This window comes from Macrobrachium rosenbergii, unplaced genomic scaffold (assembly GCF_040412425.1).
Source record: "Macrobrachium rosenbergii isolate ZJJX-2024 unplaced genomic scaffold, ASM4041242v1 171, whole genome shotgun sequence".
NCBI lineage: Eukaryota > Metazoa > Arthropoda > Malacostraca > Decapoda > Palaemonidae > Macrobrachium > Macrobrachium rosenbergii.
In genome coordinates, this window is record NW_027100729.1 from 971563 (window position 1) to 989717 (window position 18155).

At 45.0% G+C, this 18155-nt stretch overlaps 2 protein-coding genes across 2 annotated transcripts in view; one reads left to right on the top strand and one right to left on the bottom strand.

Annotated features, from left to right (window-relative positions):
• LOC136838132 (cAMP-dependent protein kinase catalytic subunit PRKX-like) overlaps positions 1 to 18155 on the bottom strand; it is a 73835-nt gene that overhangs the window by 31173 nt on the left and 24507 nt on the right. The gene's annotated exons all lie outside the window — the stretch shown is intronic.
• LOC136838134 (zinc finger protein 91-like) overlaps positions 16148 to 18155 on the top strand; it is a 265765-nt gene continuing 263757 nt past the window's right edge. The window contains exon 1 of the mRNA XM_067102988.1: positions 16148 to 16342. The gene's annotated coding sequence lies outside the window, so the exon portion shown is untranslated. The remainder of the gene's footprint in view (positions 16343 to 18155) is intronic.

An 18155-nucleotide genomic window follows, 5' to 3' on the forward strand; every position in this document is an offset into this window, starting at 1 on the left:
AGCTATAGTTAGATAGCCGCACCTGAATAGACAGGATGTGCCAGCGCGGGAGAGCCGAGCCAAGGGTATGGGGGCTGTACATGATGGTTCATGTACTTACCCGGATGGTGTACAGATCACACGGGACTTAAATGGCACTGGATGAATGATCGGGCTAGGTGTAGGGAGACCGAACCTAGTTGAATTCCATACAGGAATGTGTGCTTTTGTTTAAGGTGGTAAAAGGATAACCCTCGGCCTTAATCAAAAGTGAAATCATGGCAGAATGTGATGCCAATCCAATATTGAGCAGTAGAAAAACAAACTGGAGTTTGTGTTGTCTTTGTCAGAAGGACAAAAGAGGTGAGCACTTGACATCACCTCCAAGTCATCATGTCCTAGACCATGATGGGTACACAATGCTGGCAAGGAACATTCCCATGTTCAGTGAAATTAATGAAATGCCACTGATAATGGATCCAGCAAGGCTGGATGAAGGTGATGGCATAGAGGCCACTCTCAGGAAAAATGCAGCAAAATACCATGTGAACTGTCGCTTGTTGTTTAACAACACTAAACTGGACCGTGCAAGAAAGCGACAATCCAATGACCAGACCAGCAACACTGAGACTAGTCGTGCAAAACTGCGCCGAACCAGTCATGACAATGAAGTTTGCATTTTCTGTGAGAAAGTGGCACCTGCATCTGATCTCAGACAGGCTAGTACTAAGGGCCTTGACTTGAAATTGCGTGAATGTGCAGAGATACTTAGTGATGGCAAGCTCCTTGCTAAGTTGACTGGTGGGGATGTCATTGCACAGGAGTTTAAGTATCACCATGCCTGTCTTTGTGCCCTCTACAACAGAAAAAGGTCCTACCTGAGGAGCCTTGAGAAAGACCAAGGTAGCACTGAGTCAGAATCAGATGTGTATCCACTAGTTCTGTCAGAACTGATGACATACATTGTTGAAAACAACCTTTGTTCAGATGATCCAGTCACATTTCGGCTGGCAGATATTTGCCACCTCTACCAACAACGTCTGGAACAATTAGGTGTAGAGTCACCAAGTGTAAATTCCACGAGACTCAAAGACAAACTTCTGGCAGAAATTCCAGAACTTGAGGCTCATAAATCTGGCAGAGATGTATTACTTGCATTTCAAAAGGATGTGGGAAAAGCACTTGCTCAATCATCTGATCTTTCAGAGGCAGTTATCATTGCTAAAGCAGCAAATATTCTCAGAAAGTCTATACTTGATCATCAGTCACGGTTTGATGGCACATTTTCTGAGGCTTGTGTACGAAATTCTGTGCCTCCTCTCCTGCTCCAGTTTGTAGGGATGGTTGAGCATGGGGCTGACATCAAGTCACAGTTACGATTTGGAGCATCAAAGTCAGACCAGGCCATTGCACAGCTCATGCAGTTCAACTGCTACTCCCGATACAAAGAGGAGCAACAACTCATAGACACTCCAAAGACAGAGAAACACCATTCCCAGTCTACATGGGACTCTCAGTCTATGCCAAAACCAGGAAGAGAAACCTGGTTGAAATGCTACATCAGTATGGCCTCAGTATCTCTTATGACAGAGTACTGGAGGTCTCTGCACAGTTAGGAGATGCCACAGTTAGCAAATATGTGGAGGAGGGTGTGGTCTGTCCCCAGTACTGCGAAAAGGTAAAGTTGTTCACCACTGCAGTGATGGACAACATCGACCACAACCCATCTGCAACTACTGCCACTACCTCCTTCCATGGAACTAGCATCTCCATATTTCAGCACCCCACCAAGGAGAACACTGGACAGGAAAGACAGCAACTAAAGTTTGCACCTGAGAAAGTGAGGTCGGTGCCTGAATTGCCGGACACATTCACAAACATCTCACCAGCTTCCTTTCAAACAAAGAACCCTGTGCCACCAAACACTGCAATACCAAAGCCACCCACAGATATCTTGGGGCCAGCTTGCACTGGAGTATCAGTGGCTAGACAAGGTCATAGTCACCCAGGAAATAGATGATGCAGTGAATCTGACGTGGTCAGCTCATCACGCTTCAATGAAGAGAAGCCCAGAATTTGAAGTAACCATAACTTCATTGCTTCCTCTCCTGCGTGATCAGGCTCATTCTGTTGCTACGATCAAACACGTGATGCAGAAAGTGCAGGATGTCACTGATTTTCTGAACCCTGGCCAGATACCCATAATCACAGCTGATCAGCCAATCTATGCCGTAAGAGCAAAGCAGGTGCAGTGGCAGTGGCCTGATCAGTATGGCGAAGACAAGTATCTGGTAATGTTTGGTGGTCTGCACATTGAGATGGCAGCAATGACATCTCTTGGTGCTCTTCTTCATGGCACTGGTTGGACAGGAGCTCTGGTGGAGGCAGGAGTTGCTTCATCTGGAACTGCAGAATCCTTCCTGTCAGCTGCAAGTGTAACCAGGACACGGCAGATGCACCAGGTTACAGCCTCTAGTTTGTACAAACTCCTGAGGACAACATACACTGACTACTGTGCTGAGAAAGCAAACAACAATGAGCAGGCATTAGAGTTTGAGGAGTGGTGTGACCTTCGAAGACAGCAGAGTCCACAGTTCCACTTCTGGCACATGGTGTTGTCTATGGAACTTGTGATATTCCTACTGATCAGGTCCTTCCGTGAGGCCAATTTTGTCCTCTACTGCCAGGCATTGCATGAGCTGATACCCTACTTCTTTTCCAACAATAATACAAACTATGCTCGTTGGCTGCCTATTCACCTCAGGGACATGCTTACCCTAGAGAGTTCACACCCAGAGTTGCACAAGGAGTTCAAGGCTGGCAACTTTGTTGTGCACAAGACCAGTCGCCAGTTCTCAGCAATGGCTCTTGACCAAGCTCATGAGCAGACCAATGCCTTTATAAAGGCTGATGGCGGAGCCATTGGGCTGACTGAAGATCCGTCAGCACTCAGAAGATGGATGGTGGCTGGCCCAGAGATCATCCGCTTGGTGTCTGCATACGAAACAGAGGTTTCAAAGTAAGGAGTCTAATGAGCAGACAACACACCATGAACAAACACCTCATGCGCAGAAGACATTCTTGGAGAGAGTCAGCAAGCTGTCATTGGCTTTGCAACACTTGGGAAGTCCTTTTCAGGAAGAGAGCCAGGATCTGTATTCCATTGACAACAAAGACATTGCCCACCCCAGCTCAGCAGAACTTCTACAGACACACCTTGACAGAGGCCGCACTAAATTTCAGAAGTTTTCAGACTCTTTGGCAAACAATGCAGTCTCCTTCTATGAGCCGATAAAGAAGAACAGAACTGACTTCTTCAGGCAAGAAGCTGCTCCTGTTGAACAGTCAAAGCAGAAACTTCTGAAGGAGGATTGCCAGCTTTTTCAAAGCTATTTATATCCTGTCAGAGCCGTGAATGTGATCTGCAGGAATTCTTCCAGCACGAGAATCAAACATTCCCAGCTTCCCTTAGTGAGGGTGGTAGGCTGTACACATGTCAGAAGTCTCAGCTGACCTCGGTCCTGGAGAGTCATGTTACACTAGAAGACAAAGAACCAAAGACTGATGTCCTCATTGTAGATGGATCAGCTTTGGTCCATGCCTTGCCACCAAAGAAAGGAAAGACCTTTGAGGGCTATGCACTTTGCGACTTCTTGCCTGTGATACAATCCTATAGCAGCAAGTACACATCATCACATCTTGTATTTGATGTATACAATACATCCAGCCTCAAAGCTGAGACCAGGCTCCAACGTGGTCAAGGAGGAAGGCGCAAGGTGACAGACAAGAACACAATTCCATCCAACTGGCGCAATTTCCTAAGACACGATGCCAACAAGACAGAGTTGTTCCAGTTCCTGGCAGACAAAGTTGCCCAGATGTCTGCCACAAATGTTGTCATTGCCACGAAAGGGTCTGCTGTCCTCAGCACTCATGAGGCTAGTCTTCAGGGACTGGAAAAGTGCTCTCATGAGGAAGCTGACACCCGCATCTTTCTCCATGCCAAATATGCCACAGAACATGGAGCCAAGACCATCACGGTTAAAGCAAATGACACAGATGTTCTTGTCGTTGCAGTCAGTGCTTTCTCCACTCTCCACAATCTAGGGCTAGAGAAGCTATGGGTGGCATTTGGCCAAGGCCAGAGCCTGCTCTGGATTGCTGTGCATGACCTGTGCAACTCTTCTGGGCCAGGAGAAGGTGAATGGCATGCTCTTCTTCCATGCGTTCACAGGCTGTGATACAGTGTCAGCCTTCGGAGCAAGGGCAAGAAGACCGCCTGGCAGACATGGAACATCTTTCCAGAGGCCTCCACTGTGTTCTCCAAACTGAGTCACTACCCTCTCAGAGTGGAAGAGAGTGACCTGAAGGTCCTGGAGAGGTTTGTCATACTTATGTATGAAAGATCCAGCACTGCTGGCACTGTGGATGAGGCTAGACTTGATATGTTTGCCAGAAAACAAAGGGCATATGAGGCCATTCCACCAACCAGGGAGCTCTCCTCCAACACACCAAGCGTGCTGCGTCAGGCTGGTTGTGTGTGGGGCAGGCCACCCAGTGTCAGCCACAGCCAGAGAACCCTGCTGAGTGGGGATGGCAAAAGTCTGGTGAAGCATGGCAAGTCCTCTGGACAACCAACTCGCCCTTAGCCAAAAGTTGCCAACAGCTTACCAAATGTGGATGCAAAGCAGGCTGTCGGGAAAGGTGCAAGTGCTACAAGCTGGGTCTTCCTGCACAGCTCTGTGCACTTGCAAATGTGAAGTCTAGATAAATATTGCCCTCTCTTCAGTAGATAATCTAGCTTGAGCATCCAACGTGTCATGCTATGCCTACCTTCTTATCCTCGAATTTTTCAAAGGTGTAGGTTGAGAGACCTATACATAGATTGGTTAACGTTTAGTCCATATTTCTCTTCTTTTCTTTTTATGGTTACAGTCTTAGACACAATGTTGTATGTGACCATACCATTACTATTTCAGTTGAAAATAGCATATTAGTTAAACTGTCTGATCACATGAATATACCATTAAATAAAAACAGTTGGTCTCTATGTCTGCTAGCGCTGTGGATAAAAAAAAAAACTTTTATGGCAACCATTTTGTACGCCATCTTGGTTACAATTCATTTAGTAAGGGTTTTCAATAAAATGTGTGGTATGGAACATTTTATAACCTAAAAGTCGAGGTTTAAAAAAAAAAAACTGGCATATTCCATCCAACAGATGCTCCCAAACCAGTGAATCTCAACATAGATGGCGGCCATTTTGAAAAATAGCCGCCATCTTGGATTTTCAGGTGGCCAGCGCCCTTTTCTAAGAGAGCGTAGTCTTAGGAATGTTTGTGCCAAATTTCATGCTTGTTTCACTATCTGAACGATTTTTACAGCAATCTGCTGCACTGTTGAAAGTATGAATGAATTCTCTCTTCTCAAAGGCAAGCCTTATTGGTGGAGATGTTCCTGACCAGTTAATATATATTCACTTGATTTTTTCAAAAGAAATTAAATGACCTGATAAAGAAAAAAGTTTACGAACAAAGAACAACGCGATTCATGATTTCATAGGTGATTTTTAAAGATTATGTAAGACCTTGTATCAGAGGGAAATTACATAACGTAAAATCATCATACATTTGCGTTTGGCTCTTGAGACTAACATAGGAAATGGACAGGTGGAGGGACGCGGGGGAGGGGAGGTGGGGAGAGGTTTGCGGGAACAGGGAGGAGTGTTTTGTAAGGAAGAGACGATGAACTATCAAAGCATTCATAGCCTCGTTAACGATTTTTCTCCTAACTCCTAAACCTTTTGAAGCTAGTTCTGATTTCCCATTGAAACTATAAATAATGTAGCTGCAACGACTGAAAATAAATATCAATACAATGTCTACAAAATCATATTGATAAACATGACCTATTCATATACACGAAATGAGAGAGAGAGAGAGAGAGAGAGTGGGTAAATGTTAGTTACTTCTATTATAAAATTTTGTAATAAAAGTGCAGTTTTCTTGTTCATTTCTTTCAGTTTCTTAACTCAGTTATTGAATACCATAACCTTGACCAGTCCCGTTAAAATGTTTTTCACCACAATTAGCTACATTAGAATTCAAATATTTACATAAAACTTCAAATGAATGACTGGATGTAAGGGTACCTCTGATTGGCTGATTACAATTATGGGTATTAATTCGTTTACCGACACATGCAATGAGGCTCATCATCTGTTTTGTGTAAACCAAATATTTTTCTTTGAATATCATCTATTCTACGCTGAAAATTCAGTCAAATTTGTGTAATTCAATCCAACAGCGGAGGGAAAGTAGCTGTATCTTGAAGAGCCAACTGTTCTGTATATCGTTATCAGAAAAGAATAAGAATTTTTTGTGAGAATATGGATGAATCAAATGATTGGAAATATTGAATTCCCAACAGATACACAGGAGTTTGGAGATGATACTGTAAAGTCACCAATTCGGCGCCAGGATAGTGTTTCGGCGGCGCCATTAATTAAGTCTCCGCTGAGCTTGTTTTCTTTGGTGACTTCCCGTTTTCTTCAAGCTCAATTAGTCACGCCTAAAACGTGCCAGGTCACGCATTTTAATCATTTTTACTTTATGGTATTTATACGAATGTCACACATTGTGTATCACATGTTTCTTCATTCACAGGCATCAAGACTGTATCTATATTGTAACTCTGTATATTTCGTATTGTAATTCGTACTCGTTCACTGCATATTATTGTTTATTGTTTCGACCTCAGGTCACAGTCAATTCCATTGTCTCTCACGGCCCGGCGTCAGTCGGCCGCAATATAAGCCGCCTGGATCTGTAATAAATCAGCAGTAACCTTTACCTGCTCGTTTCTTTGACACCTTACAGTGGTGACCCCCGGAGTATCCCGGAGCCATTAGCGGACTCACACGGCGACTCAGTCTTGGCTCCAGGATTTCTCCAAAAACGCTCTTAGCGGCCTAAACACGGCGCTGTAACCAGCGTTTGAGCGTGCTGACTCTGCGTCGGCATACCCCACCAGCGTCACTAGCGGAACCACACGGCGCACGCAAAGTGCGTACTGACGCCGATATCCCACTCCAGTAAGGGGTCAAAGGAGCGAGCATGGACGCGGATATCCCCCCTTCATGCAGTTAAACGCGGACCCCGCGGACTCCGAGGTTTACCTACCTCCCATCGCAGCCGCGCCCGCCCCCGCATCGAGGCCCTCCCGCAACTCCACACCAGCGCCCCGAACACACGACGGCCGGGCAACACAATCGCGGGCCGCCCTCACCCTAAAGCTGCCGCCGTTTACGCAGGGGAACCCATCGAGGTGGCTGCGCAGGGTGGAGAGCCACTTCAGAATCGCGGACCTCACGGACGAAATCCTACAGGCCGACACAGTGCTCAACGCCCTTCCGGAGGACGTGTACAACAAACTCATCTCGCGGGTACCAAAACACTCACCCTCACATACAGCACCACAAAAAGTTCCTCCTCGAAGCTTGCTCCTGCCCATCGCCGGCGGGCCGCCCGTGCTATCGACCTTGCCAATAATCCACGCCACGACCTCAATCCAAGAGACGCTTGGGGCATGGTCGTAGATCTCCTGTCAACACCAGTCTTGGGTGGCACGAAACAAGCGGCAGGAGATAAGCTTCAGACGGGAAATTTTCCTTCGCCAACTCCTCCCGGAAGTACGCAACCAGATCGCTCACCCCTACACCATGCCTGTCGAGGACCTCAGAGGCGGCACAACACCTCACAGACTCCGTCAAGGCTTCACAGCGGCTAAAACCGGCCACTCAGCCGGTCAGCTCCGTCCAGCCTGAAGAGGACGTGAGCAGCCCGTCAACGCCATCGCCAACAGACGTCCACCGAACCACAGTAGACGGTGGTCCCGGGCTTCTGTCGCTATCACAAGTGGTTCGGAAAGGACGCCCGAAACTGCCTGCCGCCCTGCTCGTTCAACCGTTCAAAAAACGGGGGTGGCGGCGGCCAGCAGGACAGGCCGCCATGGCAGCCGAAGAACCCAGGGCCTCAAAAACAGTAGGTTTCTACGTCCGCGACACCGTCTCCGGCAGGATGATGCTGGTCGACACAGGAGCCTTTAAGTCGGTCTTCCCAGCATCCAGAGAGGACCGCAACCAGACACCAGACCCGGCCGCCTTCCTGACGGCCGCCAACGGAACCCCATCCTCTCCCCATACGGCACCAGGCTCCTGTCGATCTCCATCCTTGGCCAGAGTTACTCCTGGGACTTCATCGTCGCGGACGTAGGAACCCCACTCCTGGGGGCCGATTTTCTGGCGCACTTCGGCCTGCTAGTCGACGTGGGGCGCAAGCGCCTCCTCGATACCGACTCCTGCCGGTCTCTCCCGTTAACGGCGGGACCCAGACCCACCATCAGCGCCGTCGCCCCCCACCAGTACGCACACCTTCTGTCGGAGTTCCCTGAGGTGTTTAAGCCCGAGCCGCCCAAGTCCCCGGGGCCCCAGCCAAGCACGGCATATACCACCATATAGTGACTAAAGGGCCCCGACACATGCGAAGTTCCGCAGGCTTCCCCTCAGCGCCTTCAGGAGGCGAAAAAGCATTCGCGGAGATGGAACGGATGGGCATCTGCAGGAAAGCCTCCAGTCCATGGGCCTCCCCCCTCCACATGGTGCAGAAACCGGACGGCTCCTGGAGACCCTGCGGCGACTACAGACGGCTCAACATTGCAACGGAGCCCGACCACTACCCTCTGCCCAATATGCAAGACCTCACGGCCTCCTTTCACGGGGCCAAAATATTCACTAAATTGGACCTTCTTAAATCTTATTTTCAGGTACCTGTTGCGCCAGAGGACATACCAAAGACAGCCATCATCACGCCCTTCGGGTCCTATGTGTTCGCCTTCTCCACCTTCGGGCTGAGGAACGCCGGGGCCACCTTCCAGCGGCTCATGGACAGCATCCTGGGGGACCTAAAATTCTGCGTCTGCTACGTCGACGACATTCTCATATTTTCCAGGTCTCACAGCGAACACCAGAGGCACATCAAAGCAGTCCTCCAGCGCCTCCAAGAAAACGGCCTCGTCGTCCGTTTTGACAAGTGTACCTTCGGCGTCCAGAAAGCAGAGTTCCTGGGTCACGAGGTATCTCCGACAGGCATCCGCCCTCTTACATCGAAAGTGGCAGCCGTAGCAAAGTTCCCGACACCCACCTCCATCAAGGCCGTCCAGGAGTTCCTTGGGATGGTAAACTTCTACAGGCGCTTCATCCCGGGTCGCGCACACCACGGCCCCCTGACGGAAGTCCTAAAAGGTCAACCAAGTCCCTGTCTTGGGGACCCAGCCAGCAGCAGGCCTTTTCCCTGACGAAGGCCGCCCTCACCAAGGCAACCGCCTTGGCACACCAGGATCCCAAGGCTCCCCTCCAGCTGACGACAGACGCCAGTAACGTTGCCTGCGGTGCTGTTCTGGAGCAAATTATCAACGGCGCCCCAGCCCATCGCCTTCTTCAGCAAGAAGTTCAATCCCGCAGAGTCCCGATACAGCACCTTCGACAGGGAACTCTGCGCGATGTACCGCGCAGTTCGGCACTTCAAGTTCCTCCTGGAGGGGACGCCCTTCACAATCTTCACAGACCACCAGCCACTGGTTCACGCTTTCACGAAGCAGGGGACGCATGGTCTTCCAGACAGCAGCGCCACCTCTCAGCCATAGCCGAATTTACCTGTTCCGTCAGGTACCTCCCGGCAAGAAAAATCCCGTAGCAGACGCCCTCTCCAGAGTCGAGTTGAACGCAGTGCAGCTTGGTGTAGATTACCAGGACCTTGCCAGAGAACAGGCCGCTGACCCAGAAACCCCAGCATACCGCACCGCCATCACATCCCTCAAGTGGCGGGGCGTGACCCTCGCCCCCGGAGGCCCCAGCCTGCTCTGTGACATCAGCACAGGCCAGCCCCGCCCTTTGGTTCCAGCCTCACGCCGCCGCCAGGTATTTGACATCATCCACGGCCTCTCACACCCCTCCGGCAGGACCACGGCCAAACTGCTTTCAAAAAAGTTCGTCTGGCACGGGGTGCAAAAGGACGCCACAGCCTGGGCAAAACAGTGCCTGCAGTGCCAGACCAGTAAAGTGGGTCGTCACACGCAGTCGGGGGTAGGCGAGTTCCCACAGCCAGGGCGCCGCCGGCCACATCCACATCGACGTCGTCGTCGGCCCCTTCCCCATCAGGCGGATCCAGATACCTCCTCACGGTGGTAGACCGTTCGACGAGGTGGCCCGGCCACGCCCATGCAAGAAGCCACCGCCAGCGCGCGTGCGCCAGGCCCTGCTCTCCAGTTGGGTTAGCCGCTTCGGCGTCCCGGACCACATCACAACCGACAGGGGCCCCGCTTTCCTCTCCGAGCTGTGGTCTGCCCTGGCTCAACTGCTGGGAACCACGCACCACACCACCACAGCGTACAACCCAGCGGCCAACGGCCTGGTTGAACGGTTCCACAGGTCCTTAAAGTCATCCCTCATGGCCCGCTGCACCGCCGAGGACTGGAAACATCAGCTGCCGTGGGTCCTCCTCGGGTTGAGGACCGCCCCCAGAGCCGACGGCACCCCATCCGCAGCTGAACAAACCTATGGGGAACCCCTCGTGGTGCCGGGAGAGCTCGTGACGGGTGATCGCCACTCCCCATCTCTGCAGAGGCTCCGCGACGTGGCGGCAAGTTCACCCCCTGCAGGCGCTCATACATCGACAGAGCAACCACCTTCATGCCGCCACAGCTGTCATCCGCCACCCACGTCTTCGTCAGAGTCGACGCCGTCCGTCCACCACTAACTAAGCCCTATAGGGGACCCTTCCGCGTGCTGGAGCGGAACAGCAAGGCGTTCCGGCTGGCACTTCCAGGCAAGAACGACTGGGTTTCCATAGACCGGCTAAAGCCCGCCTTCCTGTCGGAGAGTCCCGGCAGCGACGCAGCACCCCTTCCGCCCAAACGCACTCCAGCACGCCCTCACCACCGCAGGCGCGCCGCCCAGGAAGGGACCGCCCAAACAGCAGCCTCACAGGCGGGAGGCCCCTCAGTTATCCTCAAGGAGCCGCGGCACCCTTCAGCGTCCCACCAGGTACAGGGATTAATCAGACGCGTCCCTCGTCTTGGGGGGGGAGTATTTGTAAAGTCACCAATTCGGCGCCAGGATAGTGTTTCGGCGGCGCCATTAATTAAGTCTCCGCTGAGCTTGTTTTCTTTGGTGACTTCCCGTTTTCTTCAAGCTCAATTAGTCACGCCTAAAACGTGCCAGGTCACGCATTTTAATCATTTTTACTTTATGGTATTTATACGAATGTCACACATTGTGTATCACATGTTTCTTCATTCACAGGCATCAAGACTGTATCTATATTGTAACTCTGTATATTTCGTATTGTAATTCGTACTCGTTCACTGCATATTATTGTTTATTGTTTCGACCTCAGGTCACAGTCAATTCCATTGTCTCTCACGGCCCGGCGTCAGTCGGCCGCAATATAAGCCGCCTGGATCTGTAATAAATCAGCAGTAACCTTTACCTGCTCGTTTCTTTGACACCTTACAATACTAATGTATGGGCAGAGATATTGGAATTAATAAAAATATCATTAAATGTATTGGCGGTCCTCACAGGAATTCTATTTTTAGGCATACAATACCTGGTAGCAGTTGTCGGATAACATTTTTTAGCTCATTCTTTGTGGCCAAGAATATAGGATGTCTACCCAAGAAGAAGGGCCAAGAGAGGTCAGCTAAGAACGAAGTTTCCTTTCCACCGAACGCTGTTGAGATCACTCGGAAAACTTTTAATATGGAGTTATTTTTACTATCAATATAATCTTATTATGCCACAGTTTTAATTATAATTTATCAGCCACTAACTGTTGCTAAACACTCTTTTACTTTCAAATAATACTTAGTTAATATTCTTTATAGCATGGGATACAGAATGTATATCTTATTTGTTTACCTTACAGAAACATTCAAAATAGCATACAATAAAATAAGCTTATTGTTGCACACAAATTTCATGTCTTTAGTTGTTGGCTAAGACAAAATAAATATCTTTTTAAATACGAAAAAATCATAAACACCCATATGATATTCACTTAGATATTTGATATATATACTTATACATATATATATATACATATTATCATATAAAAAGTTCAGCATATATATATATATATATATATATATATATAGTATATATATATATATATATATATATATATATATAATATATATGTTAGCCATATACTGATAGTATATATATATATATATATATATATATATATATATATATATATATATATATATATATATATATATATATATATATATATATATATATATATATTTTATATATATATATTGATATATATATTATATATCATTTACATGTGTTGGCGTGTCTATAATTGATCAATGACCAGCATCAAGTAATTGAAGCATAATTGCTATTAAAGCTAATATCTGCATCTCAGAGCCAAGGCTGGAGTCACTGATGGTGCAGCCAACCATCAGACCAAAATTGGAATGTGACCTCCGATGATTTCATAAGAACTTGCATCTGGATTCTGTCAAGTGAGAAAAGTGTCATTCATCTGCAACCAATCTTAATAGTTTAGGTGGAATCCATCCACCCAAGGTCACTCTGCACGTGTGGTTGAAGTAGAACAGCAGTATAGCGGAGAGCATTTAATTTATACTAATATCGGTATATTTCACAATAATCGCTCGGTCAGCAACGCTGGGTGAAGCTGTAAGTGGATTACATAATATTATATATATATATATATATATATATATATATATATATATATATATATATATATAGATATATAATATATATATGTATATATATATATAAATTAATTAGACGATATTTAACAAGATATATGTTTTTGGTGTTCATCCCATCCTTTAATAAAGGCTGCCTGACCGTGGTTCTTAAATTATCTTCCAATAGAGTAATGAGGAAAGAACTTGTCTTCCACGTATATGCTGGGGCAATGGCATGGTTTGGCTGTTCGCTCATTAATCTCATAAAGAATGCTGGCCACATTCAAGAAAGTAGATGAGCAAAATAAATTTATGTGATGTCATTAAGAAGCAATTACATTCGCTAGATATTTGTGTGATTACATGATATCAACTCTCTCTCGTCTTGAAAAAATGGGTTGCGGACATTGAATGTGATTTGGTAGTAAATGCATCGATATTTATTTTTAGTAATTGTAGCAATAGTATCTATTTATGAGATGGAAAGTCCACAGTAGCTTCTAAAGTCTGGGGTTATAAGCAAAATCGTTAACGAAGCTATGCATGGTTTGAGTAGGCAGTTCACCTTCCCTACCCGCCACCGAACAACTTCTACCTCCTTCCAACCTTTCTCCCTCCACCTTCGTCTCCTCTGTCAGTCTCAGGAGCCAAACGACACTGCATGATGATATTGCTCTACGTAATTTCCTTCTTAAGCGTTTTATATAATCCTGAGAAAAAGCACTTATAAATCCATTTTTTCACGTTGCAGATTGCTCACACTTATTTTTTGTTACCAACGTATTTTAGTTTTTTTTGGAATATGTAAGTAAATATATATTAACTGGTAAGGAGACGTCTGCACCAATCAGCTAATAGTACTACTACTAAACTACATAAACAAAAGCGGCGTTGCTATTTACAATGTCTCGTGAACTCTAGGGGTAAAAGAAATCTTTTCCCCGACTGTACCAGAGTGAGAGGTGGCTAAGGTGGGCTGTAAATGCAAAGACCTTCAGGTTTGTATTTTAGGAAAAATAGAAATTACTAAAAAATTTGCTTTTTGTTCTACATAAATACAAGCCTTCGTTCTTTACGTAGGAGACTTACCTATTGGTGGGGGAGTCTGGGTAATTCTCTGAACCGACTGGTTGGTTCTGCCCAGCCAGGAATACCTTCCTGGTCTGGAAGAGCTGAGGAAGGAATCCCACACCTGTAGCTTGTTGGACACATGGGATGTTGCAACTGCTAGACCTCTGGGTTTCTCCTCCAGTTACACCTTTCAAACCTTCCTTTGGCCTAAACTCTATAATCCATTCAATTCTCTCTCTCTCTCTCTCTCTCTCTCTCTCTCTGTCAGTGCAGGAGTAATATCCACCAGTAATTTCAGACACTGTTGCAACAGCATAAACCTCTTGATCACCTGTATAGGACCTATGGCTTGCTCTACAAATTACAGGCAGATTTAGGAACAAGAGCCTGTGCTATCATGAGGCCAGATTAACCTGCAAATACAGTTGCCATACAGTGTTAGAAAGTTTTCACAATTTATCTAGTGAAATAAGTGGCCAAAATATCTGCAGACATAGTGAGCAAAAATTGCAAAGTCAGGTAAGAGCAATGTGTACAAAGGCAGAGGTCTGTCTGTTTCCTTTAATGCTTCTGAAAACTTTAATCATATTATAACATATACTGATACACCTCATGTACAAATATATATATATATATATATAAATATATAATATATATATATATATATATATATATATATAATATTTTATATATATATATATATTTCATAAGAATGTTTTTGTACCTACCCCATCGAACAATTGCATGAGCTGCGCCATTCTGCAGCATATCATACACAAGAAGTCTGTGCATGAGCAATGTAGAACAAAAGTATTGAGGTAAATGTAACAAAAGCAATAATGCACAGGTGAAATGGCTCAACCATATTCTTTCTGCTCAAAAAAATAGAAAGTACAACGAGAGGCCTCAGGAATGAAGTTCTGAGGACAGTGGCACTATTACTGTATATGCAGACGATGGATTAATCCTAGGACGCCCTTGAAAAAGTAACAAAAGCAATACAAACCCTTATGGAAATAGCAAGCGAGTGTGGCATCAATATAAACAGACAAAGCAATATGTTAATATTCAAAGACTGGTATGGTATTGATGATGTAGAAGATATGCAGCACACAGAAGGAATAGAAATATTAAGAAGCAGAGAAGACACCACCTGGGTGTGACGACCAGCAGCATGAAAGACAAAAGAAGCCTCAGAGGACAGAAGACAAAAAGGGACCAAATCAAAGCAGAGCAGAGAAGAGCAAATATGGCCGATGCAGTCATCAGCAAAAGCTGCAGCAGGTGAAGACGGGAAAACTCTATTGGAAAGGATCAGTGATGATGTCATCCTTCATGTAGCCGTGGAAGTCATGAAACTCTAAGACGAGAAACCGTAAATGAACTACAAAAAGTAGACAATCAAGTCTATATAACAATCCTGACAGCACCAAGTTACACAGCAAGTTGTGCGTTAAGATCAGAAATAGGGCCTCTTCTTCCTTCCTTCCTTCCTGCCAGTCAAGAGATGTGGAGAACAGACTGATCTATCCAAAACACACACTTGAGAGTGGTGGAAACAGGCTCCTACAGGAGTAACCAGGGATCAGTATGAAAACAAGAAGCCCCTTGGGTCCTGCAAGTGAAAGAGAGACTATATGAAATAACTGAACATAAACTTAAGTAAAACTGAATCGCTTGAAGGTCAATAAGCAGCTAAAAGAAACAATCAGTAACTTGGACAGGAAAGCATGGGGGAGAAATGAATGACAAGACAACATGAAGAATCTGCAGAAGATATAAAGGAAACACGAGAGAAGAAACCTGGTATGATAACACTGGGAGAACAATGCTGACCAGTGGGGCTAGACCAGGCACACTGGGCAACTTAAAAGATAGGACTAGGATAAAAGGGGAAGAAGATACAGAATGTCTTACTCTACTGCCCAGCATATAAGATAGAGTTTTGTGCAACAGCCATATCGGTAAACAAAGAGAAATTGAAAGCTAATATACTCTTATTTAAAGATCTGCAGAAAGAGGAAACTGAAAATGGGAAAGAATTGATAAAAGAATTGTGGCTTTACAGAGACAAAAACTTAAACACACAAAAAGAGGAATAAAACGAGCAACGGAGGAGGAGCCGTTTCAAAGCACAATCCCATCCACTAATACTAATACAAATTAATACGTAAGGTAGAAAATAATTGCTTCGCCAAAAATGCTTCATTAATTAAATTTATAAGTAAAATAAATGAATTTTATATTAGAATCATGTAATATAATTATAATTATTGCATTTTTATAAATCCATAACGTTTAAAAACGCCATTATTAACCCAAACAGACTCAAATAGTCTTGGGTGGAAAGTGGCCGAGTAACGTAAACAAAACAAACCGTATTTCGTGTGTTACTGAATACGAAGAATCGACCACAAATCAATCAATTTCAACAGGAAATATTGACCGAATGGTTGAATTGAAGGTCAACCGAGGTCAATCAACGTTCGATGTTAATTTTGTGAGTTAAAATTTGTGTTAAATTTGAGTTTTTTGAGTTAATTATGGTTGAATGAAGTGAGGCATTTCCCGTCTCTTGAAGGCGAAGGTGACGATGGTCAGTCCAAGGTCTAGAGAATACAAGGTCTTCTCACGCGCAGGATTTGTTTTGGTTTCATCCCTTAGCCCTAAGCATTCCGTGAAGACTTTCTATCGAAAGGCACTCCAGAACTGAATAAATCAAACCACTTATCAACAAGGCAAATGAACTGGATTGCACTCTCCCAGTGCCTATCCACAATCAGACCTTTTTCTCCGAAGTGTTTGAGATTTTTGAACTGAGTTAGAGTAACTGTAACGCTAATTTCACTGTCGTACCCTCCATACCCAACACTTCAGTGCTTTCTCAAATAGTTTTCGAGTTGTCATTATTTCACCTTTACTTTTCTTAATTAGTCCCTGACTCAATGTAAGCAGTCCTACAGTCCGATAACCTAGATCCATGGTCTGAAAAGTGAAGTGTTTCTGATGAGTTTTATCAAAGTGGGGAGCATCGGCAAATACATGTATTTCCCTGCAATAATCCACAGGATTAACAATGTTGGATTAGCCTAGTTACATCTCATTGCCTACTGAATTCCATAACCTTATATTTGTTGCCCCCAGGTCATGAACCATACCAACTATAGGAAATCCAGTCTCGCTATCTTAATGGTGAATTCAAGTAGGAGAATTTTAGTTATATCGGTGTAAATTACAATGAATAAGCGGTTTCAAAGGTCTGACCTTTACACATTGCACTTTTGAGCTTGTTCATATATAAAGCATCTGTGCCTTTATCATAACTCCATCTTTTTGAAGACACTACACTTTTCGTTCATAAAATCAATGAAGAATTAGATCCCTATTTTTTCCTATTTTCAAAGTACCCGTTTAGTGCACAAGATTTGGCTCATCACTTAAACTGTCTAAATTGCAGCAAGAAAGAAAAAAAATATAAGGCCTGAATTACTTGACAATATCAATACCAAATAAACTGTGGAAGCAAGGCCTACAGTTTTTGTTTGTAAACGAACTGATCAGTCAGAGATCACTAAGGACCGTGAGTTAAAACGTCACAACCTCTACCTGCGCATGAGATCCCAACTTTGGGTCAGCCGTGAGAAGACCTTGTATTCTCTAGACCTTGGGTCAGTCCTTTTTGAGCGTTATTTGATCGATTTAAACCGTTGTTTCCATTATTTAAATCTTATTTAAATAACGCCGAAGGTCAGCTGAGGTCATTGAGTGATTGAAGTTCATTTTGAGTAAAGAAAATTTGGTTAAATTCGAGATTTTGAGTTAAATATGGTTAGAAAAAGGTTTACTATGGCCAACGTGATGTTCATTCATTTAAGCCTGATTTAATTGATTGGAACTGTTATTTAACCATGATTTAAATTGTGTTTTGGCTTTAAAGTCGCTGCCTAATCGCTTTTGCTTTGGGATTGGTTGCTCGATGGTATGGAAAGCATAACCAGGCCTCTGTAGATTTTGACTGGGTCAGGCTATTTAGGAGTCAGTATTAGCTTTATTATTTTTTGAAACTGATTTTAGTGAAGTTTCTGGGTTTCATTTTGACCAATTTGCTTTTCAGTTTCCTCTGGTTAAGCAAATGGAACCCTACCCAGGTCTCTTGGGCTCAGTTGGGCTCAGAGCCAGGTTAGGTTGGGCCAGGAGTCATTATTGCCTTTGTTTATTACTGTTTGTTTCATTGAGCTGGTTTTATTGAAGTTTCTGGTTTTGATTTGGACCAATTTTCTTTCCAGCTTCTTTTCAAGGTGAATTTGAAGCCT